The sequence below is a fragment of the Chrysochloris asiatica genome, unplaced genomic scaffold, assembly GCF_000296735.1.
Source record: "Chrysochloris asiatica unplaced genomic scaffold, ChrAsi1.0 scaffold00005, whole genome shotgun sequence".
NCBI classification, from domain to species: Eukaryota; Metazoa; Chordata; class Mammalia; order Afrosoricida; family Chrysochloridae; genus Chrysochloris; species Chrysochloris asiatica.
In genome coordinates, this window is record NW_006408523.1 from 37507652 (window position 1) to 37515610 (window position 7959).

The 7959-nt window shown below is 47.2% G+C and overlaps 1 protein-coding gene across 1 annotated transcript in view; it reads left to right on the forward strand.

Annotated features, from left to right (window-relative positions):
- Nucleotides 1-6060: 6060 nt before the first annotated feature.
- SPRY2 (sprouty homolog 2 (Drosophila)) overlaps nucleotides 6061-7959 on the forward strand; it is a 5229-nt gene continuing 3330 nt past the window's right edge. Inside the window, exon 1 of the mRNA XM_006832013.1 lies at nucleotides 6061-6390. The gene's annotated coding sequence lies outside the window, so the exon portion shown is untranslated. The remainder of the gene's footprint in view (nucleotides 6391-7959) is intronic.

Below are 7959 nucleotides of genomic sequence, written 5' to 3' on the forward strand. Positions count from 1 at the left end.
CTTCAAGTTGATTTCAACTCGTGGTATCCCAATGTATGGGGCATAATTCAGATGTTTAGACCAGTGACCAAACGTAACCCTGACAATACCTGACTTCCACTTATCCAACACACTAGCTACACTGTCTCCATTGAAGTATTCTATCAAAGATTGTTGTTGCTGTGTGCAGTAAAGCTAGTTTCGACTCCTATCCACCCTGTGTAGAGTTTCTGAGAGTGGTTGGTGGGTTTGAACTGCCAACCTTGTGCTTATCCTATAGCACCTTACCAGGTTTTGTACTAAACCATCAATACTGCCACTTGGCAATCCATCTCATTGGGGGTCTTCCTCTTTTTCTCTGACCTTCCACCTTACCAAACATGATGCCCTTCTCCAGAGACTGGTCCCTCCTGACAATAAGTCTTAAGTATGAGAGACAAAGTTTGACCATCTTGGCCTCCAAGGAGAGCTCCGGCTGCACTTCTTCCAAAACGGATCTGTTGGTTCTTTTGGCAGCCCATGGCACTTTCAATATTCTCCTCCAACACCACAAGTCAAAGGCATCAATTCTTCTCTGATCTTCCTTATTCACTGTCCAGCTTTCACATGCATATGAGGTTATTAAAAATACTATGACTTGGGTAATCCTCAAGCTGACATGCGTGCGTTTCAATACTTTAAAAAGGTCTTGTGCAGCAGATTTGCCTAATGAAATATGTCATTTGACTTCTTGACTGCTGCTTTCGTGATTGTTGATGGTTGATCCAGAAAGAATGAAGTCCTTGAAAACGTCAATCTTTTCTCCGTCAATAAGAATGTTGTTTATTGGTCCAGTGGTGGGGACTTTTGTTTCTTCACATTGAGATATAATCCATGCAGAAGGCCAGGCTCTTTGATCTTCATCAGTAAATGTTTTAAGTCTTCATTTTCAGCAAGCAGAAACCCCATATGAGCCAGGACCTACTTGAGGGCACTTAACAACATCAACAACAATTCATACATCAGAGTTACCTCTCTAGAACTTTCCACAATGCATTAGAATAGGAGCTTGATAGTGAAATATTACCTAGTATTCTATCATAATTCTGAAATATCTTGCAAAACTAATCCGAATTAAATTTTTTGAATCAATGTGGGGAGACAATATAATAGTTTCATTAACCACTTCATTTTGCATGAATGCAAATACACAGAAACCTAATTCTGCTTTAGGATTCTAAAGCTAAGAAAACTTTGGGGCACAAAAAACAGCTCTACACACTTCACTGTCAGAAGAATAATATCAGAACTACTTAAAGAGTAAGGAGAAAATTAGAGCAAATCCAAAAGATTCTTGTTTTTACTTTGCACGTAAGTAACAGACTAAATTTCTGGTGTGGCACTGTAAGACAAACACAGTCTACTGCAAGGTTGGTTTGAACCAAAAGGTTGGTGGTTCAAACTCACCAGTTGCTCCTTGGAAACCCTATACTGAGTGACTATGAGTCAGAACTGATTAGATGACACTAAACAACAACAAATACTTTCCTATCCAGCAAGCTGGAGTGTGCAGGAAGAAGGGCATTAGGTTACATAGTATTCCTTCAACTTCATGCAAGATAAATAAAAATGTTGAGATTTCTCCCCTCTAATTTCTGGTAGCGTAGTGGTTACGAATCGGGCTGCGAACCTTAAGGTCAGCGGTTCGAAACCACCAGCTGCTCCGTAGGAGAAAGATCAGGTTTTCTACTCCCGTAAAGATTTACACGCTCGGAAACCCTGTACAGGGTTGCTATGGGTTGAAACCTACTCGATGGCACTTAACAACAACAACAATTTAGTGAAAATGAAAGGTGCTCTAAGGTGGGTCTGCAGGATGAGCACTGGATTTTGAACCACAAGGTCAGTGGTACCAGAACAACAGCTGCTCAGAGAGAGAAAAATGAGGCTTTCTGTTCCAACAAATTTTTACAGCCTCAGAAATCCTATACAGGGTCGCTATATGTTGAACCCACTGGACAGCACTTAACAAGAGGGTGGTGTAAAACAATCATTAGTTCTGGTAGCATAGTGGTTACGAATCCGAATCCGGCTGCTTATCTCACGGTCAACCAAACTAGATTTACAGCCTCGGAAACCCTATGCAGGGTCGCTATGAGTTGAAACCAACTCCACCACCACCCCCACTAATGTAAAGGTTGGCAATTTGCACCTATTCAGAGGTGCTTCAGAAAAGCAGCCTGGCACTGCTCCTGTTACGTTTACAGCCCACAGAACAGTTCTACACTGTGACACATGGGGTCATCATGAGTCAGAGGGTGTTTTTGCGTTTTGTTTTGTTTTTCTTTTAAGGTTTTCTAAGCAGCAAGAATTGATGCTTTTGAGTTATGGTGTTGGAGGAGAATATTGAAAGTGTCATAGGCTGCCAAAAGAACAAACAGATCTGTGTTGGAAGAAATGCTTTCAGAGTGCTCCTTAGAGGCCAGAATGGCCAAACTTTGTCTCTCGTACTTCCAACATATTGTCAGAAGGGACAAGTCTCTGGAGAAGGATATCATGTTTGGTAGGGTGGAGGGTCAGAGAAAAAGAGGAAGACCCCCAGCGAGATGGATTGGCAAAGTGGCAGCATCAATAGACTCAAGCGTGGCAACAATTGTGAGGTTGGCCCATGACCGGGCAGAGTTTTGTTCTATTGTGCATTGGGTAGCTATGAGTCAGTCCCGACTCAATGGCACTTAACAACAACAAGCAGCTGGAGCTCTGGTAGTGTAATGGTTACGAATCCAGCTGTGAACCTTATTGAAATTACCAGCTCTTCCGCAGGAGAAAGACTAGACTTTCTGCTCTCATTAAGATATATAGCTTCGGAAACACTTTACAGGGTTGCTATGAGTCCGAACCAACTCCACTGCACATCACGTCGAAGCAGCTAGAGGGGTCTTGGTGAGGCACTGTAGGATAAGCACTGGACTGCTAACTACAAGGTTGGCAGTTCAAACCCACCATTTGCTCCTTGGAAACCCTATTTGTTGTTGTTGTTGTTGTTAGGTGTCATCGAGTCTGGACTGACTCATAGAGACCCTATGCACAACAGAACGAAACACTGCCGGTCATGGGCTAACCTCACTACTGTTGCCACGCTTGAGCCCATTGATACTGCCAATCCATTTCGCTAGGGGTCTTCCTCTTTTTCTCTGACTCTCCACCTTACCAAACATGACATGCTTCTCCAGCGACTGATCCCCATACTGGGTTGCTATTAGTGGAAACTGACTCGATGGCACTTACCAACAACAACAGAAGCAGCACAAGTTCCTAAGTTAAAGTCCATTTAATACTTTGACTCCTGACTGTCTTGCAAAGCTGCAGTTCTCTGGGAGAATATACTCAACTGTCTCACAGAAACACTCAAGTGATTTGAAGTGCCACAGAGAATGCGTTTATTTCACCTGTTCCACCCAAATTTGCAGCCAGACATTGGCATCATGGTCGTTGGTCCCCAGCATCACGTTGTTCTTAAGTGTTGTTGAGTCTATTCTGACTCATAGAGACCCTGCCTAGGGCTTCAGAGGAGCGGCTGGTGGGTTTCAACCACAGACCTTGTGGTCCAGTGCATTACCCTGTAGCGCCACACCACGATTTCCCTATACCAGCACCATGTTGTTGTTAAGTACCATGAGCCTGTGTAGGGTTTCTGAGGCTGTAAATCTTTAGGGAGCAGACCGCCTCATCTTTCTCCCGTGGGACCGCTGGTAGTTTCGAACTGTCAACCTTGAGGTGAGCAGCCCAATTCGTAACCACTATGCTACCAAAGCTCCTAGCCTTGGTTACCAGACCCTTGGCCTCAGTAAATGCTGGGATATTTTCTAAACTAGGTACTTCATCTCGCGTTCAAAACGGAATCATTCTGCAGTCTGAAGAGATAGTAGGAAAAGATACCTACTGTGGCGTTTAAATTATAAATAATCTATTTTAAAAACAATTTCATTTTTTTTTACCTGCGACCTAAAGCACGTTTTGGAAAGCAACCCCTTCTGCTTGCGAAGTGTGCTGGGAAAGAAAGCAGCCGAGGTCCGGCGCCAGACGATCGCCTCCTGGTGGTGTATCGGACCATAAATGCAGCGGCGCCTTAGTGCATTCGGCAGCTCAATGGTCTCCTGCGTCAAGCGAGCAGCCGAGGCAGGAAGACCCCACTGTAGTGCGGTAGAGGCTTGGGGGACGTTGTAGGGGGGGCCAACGTAGTCCTGTCCACCCTTATTCAAGAGGTGAGGGAACGTAGATAAGCGTGCAGAAATAACGCTCGCTACTTCTCCTGCCAAGGCTAGTTCCAAGCCAGGTTGGCGGGGGAGAGTTCTGGAAAAATAAGAAGAAAGTAGGGCGAGAGCGCAGCAAGGCAGGGACGGCGTTGAGGACTTTTTAGAACGAGATATCTGAAGAAGCCAGCGAGTGCCTGATAGTTGAGAAAAGTGATCCAGCACCAAACTCTAACATTGATTCAAAAACATCGCTTAAGAGGCAAATTTGCAGGTGCCATTAGGGAGTATTGAACCTACAGCAGGTACTTCCTTCTAAAACAAAATTATTTTGTAACAAATTAGGTAGAATATATTAAGGGTGTGTACATTTTAACTTCCTACTGGTGCTTCCACGTGTAAGCACATTTCTGAATTAAATGAACTGCAATTACAGGAGAATGTATGCATACATTTCCTACCTTTGTATTTCTATTTATTCTTAACTGGGAAAATACAATCCACCTTCGAAACTGACAGTAGGATTTTCTTAAACTGTTCTAGGTAAAAAAAAAAAAAAAGTAGACACATAAATGAAGGATGATTTCAGGTTAAATGAAGGAGGAAACCTGCAGTGAAAATCTCCCCACTTCAGAAACCCATAATGTAGCTCTGAAATAAGTGTGTATTAATGAACTAGCTAATTTCAAAAAGGCTTACATTTTATAATTTTCTTACACTAAACAAATCACTAACAATGACCTTCAAATGCCTCCATCTATGGCCAGCCCTCTTAAAACCAAAACGTATTAAACCTATTAAACCGAAAAAACGACAAATCTAAACAAAGACCAAACCCTAGTAACACCATAAGGGACTTGAAACCCGAATCTGCATTCCGTTCCTCCCGTCCTTCGCTGAGGTGGGGGAGGCGGTTTGTGCCGGTGCCTAGTGTATAATCGGGTTAATCCAGTAGACAAAGAATAAACCAATAGCCCTCCCACCTCACTTCCCGCTCCCTTCCATTCTCCTCTTCCTCTCCCTGTCGACTCTCCCTCACCCCCCTCTCCTCACAGAAAAGGGGAGAGGTGGACTTGAAGTCCGTTCCGGATAAAGTCTTAAAACCTGCAATTTATTTTTAATGCTGGCATTGCATAGCTGGGATTACTTTTGAATGTTCACTCTGCATTCCTAGTGGCGGAGAGAAACTTTCATAAATTAGTTCGAGCCTATGGCTTGTCCTCTTAGCCTTTGGGAAAATCTTAAGGTCAGTGTTTCCTTGAACTAGATACACTGACCCTGTCGTGCTTTGCCAGGCCCCGCGAGCGCCTCGCGTGACGGTGCCTAGGCTGCAATACTGGTTAGAGGACGCGCGAGGCGGCGCGGTTGCCCTTTTGAATGCCTCCTGCGGCTCGGAGCGCTGGCGGGCGCTGGAGTGTGAGTGAATGTAGCCCCGCGGAGCCAATGAGCTGGGACCGGATGCGATATATCCTCTGGGACAACAACTGCTCTGTTCCGCCTCGGATCCACATGACGCCATTTACTGCTGCCGCGGCCGCCGCAGAGCTCCCTGCCTCCTCCGGAAAGACGAGGGCGCAGGCCAACGGCGAGCCCCCCCCGACCGGGCCACAGGCCCACCTCCTCCTCCTCCGCACCCACCGCCCCTGCCTCGGCCTCACCGCCGCGCCTCCGCAACGCCCAGTCTGCACGGCCGAAAGCTGAGCGCGGCAGCGCGAGCGGAGGAGAGGGGCCGGCGGAGCGCGCAGCGCCCAGGCCCCCGCGCCCGCCCGGCCCAGCCCGCGCCCACGCGTCGCCTCTGCTCTGACACAGCTCAGACCGCACGGCTTGGCGATCTGTGTTTAGGTTTTCTGTAAGGCCGTTTTCGTCTCATTGGCTCTTCTGCCAGGAAGAGGGACTCGCCGTTGGCGTTTCGGCCTCCTGTTCATTGAGAAAAAAGAGGAAATACTCCGCGTGCGCTTTTAGAAGGGGGGGTCGCCTCTAGCCTCTCTAACACCAGTGTTCATCGGCGGGGGACTTGACTCCGGATTTTATTTTACCTTTTTCCACCGATTGGTCGAAAGTTGGACTGAAGCAGAGTTTGGAAAGAAGGGGAAAAGTTTGCGTCGAGGTTGGATTTATTTGCACATTGCAGAAAGAAGAGCGTCCAAGGGAGAGGAGTTGTTGCAAAGCAGCGATCACGGTGAGGCGCGTTCGGCTCTTCTGGCGGGGTAGCCGGAGTGTCGCGGGCAACATGGAGTAGGTGCAGCTGGACTGGGAGTGGGGTCCGTTTCTCTTCTGGCCGCCCTTTTTGTAATCCTGCAGGTTCTCCCACAGGGATCCCAGCTCGGCCTGTCTTGGTTGGGACTGCCGTGCACACTCTGCACAGAGTCCCCGCGTCTTCCTTAGCCTGGCGACCCCGTGCGCCCGCGCTCTAAGGGGGTTAGGACGATGAACTACTCGTCTGGAGTCAGCTCCTGTCTCTACGAGGACGACGAATTGGGCGCTGAGAGCGGGTAGAGAGGGAAAACATTCTGTGTTTTGCAGGCGTCAGGATTTATAACCTGTTTCTTTTCTCTTGGGAAGACTAATCCTAGTCGAGACTGTTCCTAGGCTGGGGCGCCGACGGGCCGAGGGTGCATGGGTGGAGGGAGCCTGGAGCCCCTTCCTTTGCTTGCTCTGGACTGGGACAGAGGTGAGCTGTGTGCGGGTGCGAGCGTCTCCCTGCCAGACGCGGTGTCTCTGCGGTTCGGAAATTCAGCTTACTCTTTTTTCCGTTCTCCGCGGTCGGCTTGGGTCACGCTTTCTTTCTTATTATTAAAGTTTGTGTTGACCCAGCACAGGAAGAAAGTCATCAAGTGGTAGTAGCGATCATTTTCCATTATGTGAAAATAGGTCTCAAAAGACGTTTGTGTGTGTGTGTGTTTTCTCCTTTGATGGGCAGATCTACTTTGTTGTTGCTATTTTTGAATTTCGGAATCTTATGTTTTTACAAGCGGTTTCGGTGTGAATTTGCATCACCCTAGTGCGGAAGTCCTTTCCTCCTAATCCATAGTCCGATCACACACTGTTCTTAATGGGGGTTTCAAAGCACTTTAAGAGGCGGTGGGGAGGACTGAGGGCACGCAGTGTGTCAGGGTTAGGGTGGGGAAGAAGGTGGCCAAGGATAGTAGAAATCACTTTAGGGAGAAAAAAATGTGTATGTATATATATATATATATATATATATATATATATATATATATATATACAAAACACACTTTTGTTTTTTCCCTAAAATGCCACTTTCCTCTACAAGCAAATCTGCCGCTGAAAGTTTCCAGCTCTACAGGAGTGTGCAGTGGCGCTTTGGAAAGTTCCCTCTCTTAAAACAACTTTCGCTTTAAAAAAAAGTCTGTGTGTGTTGTGTGTTTAATTTCTCTAGATCTGAAAGGAGATAGATAGGCGTTTGCAAATTGCAGGCAGTGCCCACTTGAGTCAGTGCAGCGTGGAGGCGCAGTGTGTCCGAGGTTAAGTCTCTGTGTCAGGGCTGTGTACTCAAAGACTAGGCTTTCTTCCTCACGGTGTTGGTGCTGGAAACTGACGACCAACGCTCAAGGGCCTCTCAGAAACGCCCTGCGTTGCACGGCTGTGTGGCCCTAGCCTGGGAACGGAGTTGCTCCCTCTTGGGAATGGAAGGCAGTTCTGTGTAGGGGAAATGGGAGTGGGGGGCGGCGGAGGGGAAAGTGTGTTCCTGCGTTTCGTGACACGTACCTTTTGGCGGCGCCCGTCC